This window comes from Sipha flava, unplaced genomic scaffold (assembly GCF_003268045.1).
Source record: "Sipha flava isolate LNK unplaced genomic scaffold, YSA_version1 127_pilon_pilon, whole genome shotgun sequence".
NCBI classification, from domain to species: domain Eukaryota; kingdom Metazoa; phylum Arthropoda; class Insecta; order Hemiptera; family Aphididae; genus Sipha; species Sipha flava.
Genome location: NW_020271753.1, coordinates 356,647 through 369,312, shown reverse-complemented (window position 1 = coordinate 369,312; position 12,666 = coordinate 356,647). Strand labels below are relative to the sequence as shown.

General features: G+C 31.5%; 1 protein-coding gene across 1 annotated transcript in view; it reads right to left on the bottom strand.

Moving 5' to 3' along the window:
- Nucleotides 1–12,666, bottom strand: part of LOC112694347 (synaptotagmin-7) — a 156,337-nt gene that overhangs the window by 26,882 nt on the left and 116,789 nt on the right. The window lies entirely within an intron of this gene.

Sequence of the window (12,666 nt, the reverse complement as noted above, 5' to 3'; positions counted from 1 at the left end):
ACAATAAAAGCGCATTTACAGCGCTGTGGGTCAGTCTCGTTTGTGGTCACAACTACAATGATATCAGTGCGGTATTCATTGGTATCCGGTCACTATATGGTTAGAAAAAGCTAAAATGTTGGTTTGGAGTTAATAAAAAATCCCTATGTAGTTTTTGTGTTGCGGTGTGCAAATTACTAAAACTAATTAATTTCAATATTTAAAATGCGATTATGAATGGTGATAGTAATTATTAAGACAGTTCAGGCAAACCACTTAATAACCGTTATACTACAATTGTACACGAAATGACCAATGTCGATGTACAGACAATCCTCTCAGTATGCTTGGTTACATGTTGGTTATTATAAGTTATAAAAAAAAAAAAACTATTATTATTTGAACTCCGTGATGGTCGGTTGTAGTATTATTAATAATATTATTATTATTAGAAATTATTATTTTTATTATTTAATTAATTTATCAACAATCTCCGATTCTTATATTTTATGCAAGTCAGTAATCAACACTGTCAATAAGTCATATTTCAAAATATAAAACCTTCATTAATTGTGAGAAAATAAAAGCACGGTGTATATCAAAAAAAAAAAAGAAATAAATAAATAAAAATATCAGAATAAAGGCATTATAAATATTTCAAATGCTAAAAGCAAATTAAGTTATATTTAAAAACATAAATATACAATAGCACAGCGTTAATAATAAAATTGTTTTAATGTGTGTGTGAGCTTAGTTGGCGATGGAATACAAGTACAGTTGATTAATTAATTTGCGACGGAGATTAGTCTTAAATAATGGGTACTTAACTTACGGATGTATTACTTCCCCTACGAATACTGAAACGGAACTAGTGATGGTTAATTTAAAAATATAACGAGACTATTCTGTATATCACATACGGGGTTTCGCGCCAGAATTTACTAATCACTATGCGTATTCAAAATTAATCAATTTTTTTTTTTACTAGCATGGAATTACCACGTATACTATTAAAAAAGTATAAACGATTTGGTCAAATTTATTTATTTTTTTTATATGTTTTTCAGATATCAGTATTTTATAGAGTTTATTTTGTTGAACATTGTTACGACTCATCCACTTAATTTCATTAACTTACAGTTTAAATATATGTTTTTAATTTACAGAGCAATCACGTAGTTTAATATAATTTGTGTTCGGTTATCAGATACTTTATACTTTAAATTTTACTTTCCATAAATTCGTTTTTTGTTTAGAAGACACACAAGTATTAAAAATCGTTACGCAAATAAAATCAAACAGTTGAACTGTGAACATTAAAAATAAAAAAAGTAACTCCATATAAAATTACTATCATAACGTTTCACAGGTATTACTGTTTTAAAATGTATATTTCAAATATTGCATATTAATATTTGCACTACAGTTTTTATTCATAGATAAGTATATTACCTATATGATCATAAGAGTTATATGTATTAAGCTAGAATTTAAAAATATGAACAGGATATATTGTATTTAATAAATCCTCGTAGAACATCCTGTATAAATAACACGGTAAATTGTTAAAAAAATTATCTATGTAAGCCGAATAAATTGCTTGGTATTGGTATTAGGCTGTAAGACGAAATACTCACCATTAGTGAGGAGGATAAACTCAAAGGATTCCGTCCTTTTAATACGCATACAAAACGTATAACTATTTAATGGTATTATACATACCGGTATGCATGAATATACATAAGCTGTGGGGGTAAGTGCACGACCAGCCGATGATTTTTTGGCAAAGCACGACCTGTGGTTTTCATATTTTAAAATAACCCTTCGCTGCGGACGAAATTAATTACTTATAGCTGCGTAGAGTAACAAATACTATAAATATTTATAAAATGAAAACAAGGAAATTTCGGACACCAGAAAAAATGTAAAAAATGTTTAACTTAAAAAAAATCTTAAACATTTTCACCGGTATTCAAGAATGTCGTATTTTTAGTTTTCAAATTCAAACAAACTATTAAAATCTGGTCGGATATTAAAACGTAATGGATTTGTAGATGTGTCCGAAATTGTTACATTGACCGTTTTGTGTTTTTATCTTTTGTTTATATCGAAATACGGTTTACAGAATGCTAACTGAAACTGTACATAATTTTATATAGTTAACCGGTATAGGTACTAAAGAAAATTTAATATTCTCCTAGTAATAAATGGACCGCAACGAGTATCCCAATATTATTTTATATACACATAAAAAATGTGTAGGTCTGACGATCCACCAGAAAAGGTCACCAGTAAGGTCACTCGTTAAACTTAGGTCACATACATTTAACCGCAAACTGTTCATATGTTGTATGCAGTATAAACCGTTTATAATGGCATTCAAGGGACCAGTAAAAATTAGCCATAACGATCGACATCAATTTTAATCGAAATTTAAAAATTCGATAATTTCATAACGATTGCTGGAGTGCAAGACAAAAATCGTGATGCAAATGTTGTGGAAACTTTGTGTTTTTCTTCGAACATGTAGACGGTGTCGACGTGCATTTCTGAAACGCAATAGTTTGAACAGTTGCCCGAAAGTGAACGGGTATAATTTAGTTTCTTTTCCTTTTTAACTCGTACGCGTTTAAATAAGACATCACACTGCGTTTCACGCTTTCTGAGATTCGACGATATTATCTAACGATATTGTTAGACTTGCCGGCAGTGTTTAAAGTGGCATCGAAAAAAAAAAAAAAAATGGGAACTATTCTTTTTATAACGTTTTGAACGTTCCATACAATTCAGTGGTGCTGAACACACGAACCCATCTGGGGTTTTAATTGAACTGCCTAGAAAATTAGAATATTAAAAAATAATTAAAAAATGATCATCAACAAAATCAAATTAATTATTTTTTTGAATTACTTGAAAAATATTTTCTATTTAAAATACTATATTTATTTAAAGGTACTTAAAAAAAAAATGTTTGGATATTTGAAAGGGTGAAATATGAATTGGAAGGGTCAAGTGGATTAATGTAACTATTTGAATTGACTGTTTCAATATCAATCGATACCACTAGTATAATTAGTATAATTAATAATTATTTATACATACAAAAATATACTGTAAAAACTATTGTAATGTACATGATTAATATTTAACACGGGTCAGTTATTATAAAATAAAGATATCTTCTATATATCTATAACTAATTAGTAATTCTTAGTATGAAGGATTATTTTGATTACACAATTTAATTTTTTAGATAAATTTCTAAAGGGACGATTTTCAAGTACAATGGGTATTACAAGGAGGGGGAAAGGATTGAGACTACTGAGAGGACTAAATCCCGAATTTCCGGTGATTACTGCGGATCCTGCGAGATAACCACACGCAGTTCGAGTTGTATGAACGGTCGTGCACGGATATAACGATTGAATCTATATATATACATGCGTTACTAGAACTTACTCGGCCATCACACATTATTGGCGTAGTATTTGAATACACTAGCGGATCGATAATTCGAGAAGGGAAAATATCGGAACTCGGATTCTCACGCTTGAAAATATTGTTTTCGCGTTTCGTTCGCGTTTTAAAAGATAAATACTCGGATAAATATTCTGAAGTAAACCACGTTAAAACGATGATCCAGCCACAAATAAAAGATAATATCGTACAACGTCAGAAAATGAAAAATACGAATGGTTAACAATGACGAAACTTCGATCCGAGTTAAATATAGATTATAGCCCAACAGAAATTAAGCATTTTACATATTAGATGGCATATCTGATAGTGTACACTTTTGAACAGTTAAATGTGAAATGAGAAAAGACATTTCTAATAGCAACAATCGCGTTGTTGTAACTTTTCGATAACTTTTAGATAACGGGGGGGGGGGGGGACACATCCACACAAAGAAACTCGAAGGATTAAAATGAATACTACGCGAAAATCGATATCTTGTTTTGTTCTAGACCGCAAAGTCGCAATACCGTGAACAGGACGTCAAACGATTTAAAAATTGTACACAATGATGTAGATATCTTATAGATAAAAACGATATTTAAAAAAATCTTTTCAAAACTGAATATATAACACTGTGATATTAATGCGCCATCGATTATAATTTGTTCATGATAACAGTTTTTGAAATAATATGCAAAAGTTCGAGATGACGAGAACACGCTGTCAAGAATACATACTGTAATTATCCTTAATCGTTCCAGTGCTCAAGGCGTACCATACTGGAATAGGCGAGCATTTTGACTTGGACGGAACGCGACGGTTCTCTTACGCCACCGGGTGGTCGTATTAAATTTGGTGTGCTGTGCACGCAAAGATTAAAGTGTTGCGACAATGCATCGAGTACGTTCAATCAGCCCCGTGAACGATGGTGTTGATATTTTATCTTAACGGATTCTAATATTGATCGTTGTTCTCGGGTCGATTTTTATACTGGTTAAAATGCAATAATAATTTCTCATGAGCTCTCTCCTATTCCTCCTGTAAATATTCTTTCAGCATATTACCGCTACAATACTATAGGTACCTACGGAGAATTATTTATTTATTTCTAATTGCACGTATAATCAGCTATAGTAATCTTTCTTCAACCAAACAAGAAATCGTAGTATTTTAGGAGTTTACTCTGTGAAACTCCTCTTACTCTCATACACACACACACACACACACACACGTATACCCAGTAACTTATTGATATATTCGTTATAGTTTTATAGATAAGTTGTTTGATAAGTTCTTCATTTTTCGTTACATAATTTTTTATTTTCAGTTAAAATTATTTATTTATTTTGTAGATTTTAGTATGCAAATATAACATTAAGACTACATCAAAATAATTAACAAAAAAAAAAAAAAAAATAATACTCAAAGTTCACTTAAGGGTTTGATGTTACACTATACATTAATTATAAGACAGATATATAATTATAAATAAAAATAAATTTTATTTCTTTAATTTTTTTTTTTTTTTTTTTTTAAAGAAATTATAATGGTTTTTTTATTATTGCGAGATTACATTTTAAAAGGCTCAATAAAATTAAAGGATAACTGTAAAGCAAAATAAGATTTGAAGACGAAAAAACAGAATTCAAATAACTCTAAAAAAAATATTTTAATAAATATAATAATTCTTTTTTATCAGAGCCTTTTCATTGCACTTAATGTATTGTTTTATTAAACTCAACAAATAACTATTTATGTTGGGTATTGTTAAAAAAATGTTACAAAGAATTTAAACGTATTTACAGTTTTAAAATATTTTAAATAAAGAAACGGAAAAAAAGTCATCAATGTAAAGAAAGATAACCTGCCTAAACTTAAAAGAAAATCCCCAACGTTATATTAATAATTTTTTTTTTACGTTTCATTCCGATTAAAAAGATGAATAAAAACAGAGAGCTCAATCAAGGAATCGGGTAACTATGCTAACTATTAAAAGTATTTTTACGGTCGTTTGTTATGCTCTTCGGTTATTTATACTCATTAAATTAAGTACTCATAATCCTTTTTTAAAGCAGATCGAAAATATTTATAATGTTCTAAAACAGTATCAAGAAAATATTTTTTATGAACGTAATTTCCAAAATAATCGTATTACGGGTACACGCGTCCGACAGAACTACACAAAGTTAAATTTTACGAATTCAATTAAACAATTCGGACAATTGATTCAAGTAAAAATCTTATCGGTAACACTTTAGCATATTGTATAATAGTATAGTGTTACACACACATCGATACAGTATCGGTACAGCGTACGATTTACTACGCACCGATATTATACAGCACAAAATGATGATTACCCATGCAGGAACGTTATTTTTTTCATGAATATTCATTAAAACATTATGACGGGGCGTGGAAATATTTGAGTATCTTAAACGGCGGTCGTGATCGGGAATGTCAACGAGAACGGAAAAGATGAATACCCTACGTGCGACGTGCAGTGCGGGTTCACTATATGGTCGGTTAACAATAACTATCTTTATTATTATTATTATTGATGTGTCGGAACGTTCGTCGAGTGATGTTGAATTAAATTTTCCGTCTAATGTGCACCGCGTGAAGAAGCAATACTTTTAACGCTCTCGAAAGCGCGTTTGCGCCGATATAATAATCTCATTATGCGTTATTAAATATCGCACAAAGCGAAATGTAATATTTCTGCACGCGTCCGAGTGGTACTTTAAAATCGGCGCGCGCGTATTTCGGGTAAATTCGTATTCCGTAAATAATTGCATTATTGTCGGCGGTAGCTTCGCACACGTCTACTGCCGCCAACGCTTGGCTCGGGTGCGCGTACTCGTCGGCATTGTCCATTTCCGTTTGCGGTACTACGGCTGCGCGATTATTTTTATTTCCATAAAATCGATATGTAGAAAATTATATCGATTATAATATGTTTTTTTTTATAGTATCGTTAATCGAAAATAATTGCACCATCTCGATTATTCGATTATTCGATTATACGATCGATTAATCGAATTATGATCGCATCAATTGTTCAAAAAGTATGGAAAATAATCGATTAGATAAAATAATCGCGCAGCCCTATACGTCACACGCGTATCAGCGGAAGGATAATGTTACGAACGTCCGACCGAGTTGCCTGTGTGGTACGTTTTCTTCGCGCGCTAAAGCGAACCCGTTGGAACCCTATCGTCGGTGTCGCGTACTTGAAATTATTTTCCACACGTCAGTTCCAATGTTTGTCTCGTTACTATTATGTTAGGTAAAAAAAGGAACTGGTGCCATAACTTGTTATTGTAAAAAATTAAAGAAAAAAAAAATGACGATGTACACTCTAGATGTCGTTAATTCCCAGCGGAGTGTCACCAATGTAATTCTTTTTTTTTTTTTTTTTTTAATTTTAATTGATAATATGTAATCTGTAGAATTTGTTGGCACAATAGATATATGCGTGCAATGTAAGATAAAAAAAAAATAACAAAAAACAGACGTGGAAGAAGTGACTATAGGAGTCACCATTTGGTGACACTTAAGCTGTTGTATATTAATTAAATAACTAAATATTAAAAATATATATTAAATATTGAAGTGCTTTTTTTTTCTTATGGAAAAGCGGAAGAGTTATTAAGAAATACAAATAAAATAAGAATAGGAAAAAAAAAAATAAAAATAAAATTGTTAATTAAATAAGGCCACGACATCTTGTTCTCTTCAACCTCCGTTGAGGGTTTCTAGAAAGGGTTGGAATAAAAAGATTTTTGACGAGTGGATTGTAGTAGTTCGAAAGTTTGAGGTAAAATCTATTGTAGAAAGTTTTAACTTCTTTATTAATAGTTTTTATACGAAGTTCGGTATGAAAAGTATGATTCGAGACAAAAAGAGGGGCATTTGTGACTTTACGGAGTGAAATATTTTGGAATGCTTGAATTTTGTTGGTATTTGACTTTTTGGCTGCTCCCAGTTATAATCTGTAAGTTCATTTAGATCCATATAGAAATTTATATATTATTATTTTTTTCTTTTAATTTGAATAAAGTTTGAATAAAGTGCTTTTGAGCATACGTGAGCGTGAATTTAGTAGAAGTCTTTTAGTTTTTAAATGATTATTCCATGTTAAGTGTTTGTCCAGATGGAGATCTAAATATTTGATCGTGTTAGATGTGGGGATTGGAGTATTATTTATGAAAATATTAGGGCAGTGCCCTAGTTTTAGTGTGAAGGTTATGTGTATTGATTTTGTGCCATTTATTTTGACCCTCTATTTTTTGTACCAGTTAGCCATTAAGTTAAGATGGAGTTGTAGAGTACCTGAGGCAATTTCTGGGTTTTCGTGCATCGATAAAATGATCTTGTTATCTGCATAATCTGCTACTAATGTATCAGCGATTGTGGGTTGATCGGAGACGTAAATCCACCCTGTGGAACTCCGGAATTAATTATTGAAATATTAGAGAAGTCTGAGCCGTAACGAATTTGAAAATAATGATTGTCAAGATATGGTTTTATTAAAAGAAAAAGTGCTGATAGAAGACATTTCCGGAGTTTAAATAATAATCCCTGGTGTTATACCTTGTCAAACGCTTGAGATATATCAAGAAAAACACTTGTATAGTACTTTTACTTTTCTAGGCATCTTTTCTAGGAAATGGCATCCACAACTCTATGCACTTGATGAATTGTGCTATGCTTACAGCGAAAACCAAATTGTGAATGAGAGAGAACATTATTGAGGATGATGTGCAAGGACAATTGTTCTTTGAGAAAAAGGGCAAAAGAATAATTGGCCTGTAAGAGGCAGGGTCGTCAGGTGGCTTGCCAGTTTTAATAAACATAATAACGTGGGAAAGTTTTCATAAAATTGAAAGTAGGAAGTCTTATAATTGTATTTATTATGTATGTTAAAAAAACTATAGCTTTTTTTTTGTAGACATCTGCAACTTCTCCTGTAATTAGGTCGTAACCGGGTGAATTTTTATTTGAGTATTTTGAAATTGCGAATTTGACCTCATCTGGGGTGACAAATATTTACCGTTGGCTTTCTGGAAAGGGAGAGTTAAAAAATGAGTTAACTTGGTTGTTGTGTTGAAGGTTAACGTATCAATGCGTGGCTGGAATACATTTGATAGATGATTTTGAAATGATTCCGCTTTATCAGAATCAGAGATAACAAGACTGTTATCAATTTTTTTTAAAGGTACAGACGCATTTTTGAATTTGAGTAATTTTTTTGTTTCTTTCCAGAGGCTGCCATTGGCCGTAGAAAATTTTGATAATTTTTATTCAAATTCATTAGATTTTAGTTTGGCTAGGGTATTTTTTAAAGAATTAGTTATATATATAATAAATAATTTTAAAAAGTTATTGTTTAATGATTTGTGGAACGGTAAGTGTGTATATTGATACTGAGTTTGAGCTCTGTGTTTTTCGACTATAAAAGAGCAAATTTGGGATGGTATTATATGAGAACTGGAGTGCATTTGAGTGGGTTTGATTGTTTTATTTTTTGAAGTAACTGCAGCTGAGTAAATTATTTTTGTTAAATTTTTAACTGCTTCGTCGATATCAGAATTACTTTTTAATCAGATTTTTAAATTAATTTGCTGATGAAGTATGTTATGAAACATATATCTTTTTATTGAAGCAGAGAAGAGTTTGGGCGGTTCGGTAGTTAAAAGTGAAATGCCAGAAATATTTAATAGAACTGATGAGAGTTAAGATCTAATATATTGTTAGTAAGACAATATTAATTACTAGGGATTTTTGAGACAAAAATATTAAGAATATCAGGTTATTTAAATAATAGGTATATTCATTAAAACGATGTAGGTGTCCACTAGTGCTCTGCATGGTCCGTTATTTTAAGGACCACACCGGACTACAAATTTTAGCAGGGGACCGAAGTTAGACCGGACCACACTTAAACGTTAATCAAAGACCAAAATTGGACGGAACCGACGGTTTCATATTATTTTTAGACCGGACCGGACCAGTAATTAAATAACATTTAATAAGGTAGACCGTGGATCGGACTGTCGGTCCGATGTTAAAACACTTTGGACCGTTTATGGACCGGTTCATAAGGTTCAGTCTGCATTAGCCCAGATCGTACCATATGATGCGTTTAGTATTATACTGAACCGAACTACCCAACTTTATAAATAAATATACATATACTTAAAGTTGTTGGTTTTTTTTCTTTTATTTGTTTACATAAAAATACCTGTATTTAGATTTTAAGTAGCATGATTGGGACCGGACTGGAGTAATTTTCATTTTTTTTTTTTTTTTTGAAACCGGATTGGACTGAAAATAATGCATTTGATTTGAGGACTGGACCGAACTGATCAAGACTGTACCATGCAGATTATTAGTGTCAACCATTGGTGATCGCGGTTCGTCGGCACCGAGATCGTGACAGGATACGATGTCGAAGGGTTTGTTGATCTACAATCTAACCAGCTTACACTGTCAAATACTTACTTTCGAAATTTAACGTGTTAGAGCGATGTGATTGACACCGTTTATTATAACGGTTCACTGCAATAGTGCGTGGCACTTATGGTTATGAATTTTAGTCCGCGCGCTACTGTGGTCTTTTACAGACCGACTACGTTGAAGTTGTGAATATGGACGTGCACAAACGAGTGAAATCGGTGAAGAACGTTGGGATTGACATTTTTTCGTTGACAAGGACACAGTGTGTGTATGAGAGAGAGAGAGAGAGAGAGAGAGAGATGTTGAAACTTAAAGGAGCATATCAGTATATATATATCTGTATTTTATTTTATATATCTCTGTACGATAATATTACTCATATGCATTGTACAAACACGAGCACAAAGGGATACTTTGACCCCGCTCTCTCTGTCTGTCTGTCTTACTCTCTCTCACTCTAATGCTTTACCAACGTGGATGATCGGGCGAAATAGAAAAAAAAGAAAAATGCAGCTTTGAATAAAAGTTGTTTGCATACACGCACACAGTATTTGATGGTTATGTGTTCGATAGTATAATTTTATATCTACTCCGCGATATCCTTCGGGGAATAGCGCCGGGAACGGTGAACGAGGGGGGAAGAAGAATAAGACTGCTATCGCCTGTACCTTAAACGGTAAACGGAGTACAAGAGGATGTACCAAGGCACTTAAGGACTAGCGGCGGTCGTTCGAAAAAAAAAACGATGCGTATCCGTGTAAAAATGGATCGCGGGAACATCGTTCAGCTTCGAGATCATTATTACATTATTACGTGAACGCGTACGCATAATATGGATTATTAATCAATATCTTTATACGTGCATAATAAACGCGCTGGGAGGAAACACGAGAACGTCTCGCCGAGATTGCGAGCGGCGAACACGTGTATTGTGATTGACAAAGGAATCTTGTACGCAGCCGTATAAAATGTGCGCGTTCGAAAAGTCCGACGAAAGTACGCGAGAAGTACATTATACGGACAGCCTTTGTCGCAAGTTATTAACCGACGGACCACAACATCAAATCTATGTTGTTTTTTTTTTTTTTTTGATTCCGAGTTAAACAAGGAATGTGTCGAATTTACCGTGATGTGCGGCATACCGGTTTTCGACGAAATCGAAATTTTGTTTTCGTCGCAACGGGAAAAATGATAATAACAGAAAAATGACATTATTATTAGATGATTTTTCTTAAGATTTTTTCTTTAGCTAGAAAAAGAAATTAACTGGGAATTTGGAAAACTTAAACTCAACAATTTTACTTTTCCCAAATTTTAGATGCATTTATTCTGAAGAAAGTTAGAACATTGAAAGTTTAATCTACCTAAATTATAAATTTGAATCTACTGGATCAAACATCTTTGGAAATATAAGTTGATCCACCTCTTTCCCTCAGAATCGTTTTTTTCGAGTGTTTTCTAATAAAAAAGATCATTACAATTATTTTACTAAACCGATCCCCTATATCACCCTCAACCGTAGAATCTCATCTTACCACGAAGTTTCGTCTTTTTTTAAATTACTATAACATACCAATGACACACTATACATTACAATCGTTATTTTCAATTTAAATGTTAGCAATGTTTTAGAACCAATAATAAAAGCAAGCGATACTAAACATAATGAAATCCGTTGTATTTGCAATAGGAAAATCTAAAAGAGTTCTTGAATCATAATAAATTATAAATGTCAGCGAAAATGAAAACATATTTAATTTTTAATTTTATAAGCCTAAGCTGTTAATAATTTTTTATACCAATAACGAATTTAAATCGTTATTTATGCTATAATTACTGAAATAAGCACTTTTCTCCATCTCAAAGTTCTTCATCCAAGTAATTGAACACTCAAATAATTCATGTTTATATATTTAAAAATCTACGAATTGGCCAAAGGCTATTTATAATTAACTTTATAGATCACAGTTTGTGTTATTTGTTAAACATTGTTAAAGGTATACGGTAGGTTGATTGGAAAAAAGAGAATTAAAAAAGTTCTACGGACCCTCTTTTAAGTTGTTGTCAACTATTTTCACGGTGATGGTTGCCAAATATAGAAGGAACTGTGGAAACGTTGAGATATTTAAATTAGAACTTTGATATTATTTGACCCATAAATAATACCTTTTTTTTTTATCTTTTTAACAATTGAATATACATTTTTTGTAAATAATAAAATAATGTTGTATTTCGTCAAAAAAGTTCGATTTTAGACATTATTTATCTTGGCAATATGTCAAATAATAATCGTTTCAACCGCAGTAACCAAACCATAAAATAACTAGTTTTTGTAAGATAACTTCGGGAGAATAAAAAAATAAAAATATATTATGGTACATATACACAAATTGTTGGAATACGAAGAATAATATTTTATAATATTATTTAATATTATTTAACTGTATAATATAACTAGATGTCTTTTTGTAATTGCTTCGTATTTTCTCTATCAATTTTCGATTGAAATCTGAACAAGATTAAAGAACAATATAAAATCAAATCACATTAGTGGCTTTTGTTTAAAAAGTTGATTAATTGCGACACAAATATTATGTAATTACAGACTGATGAATCGTTTAGAAATCTAAATCGTTATTAAATTTAATTATTTATATATACATAATATGCATCGTGTGTTAGCGATCGGTACTCACAATTAATATCAATTTTATACTGGCACACTGAGGTATGCACACAACATCTTCGTTCTAAATAGTTCACCTA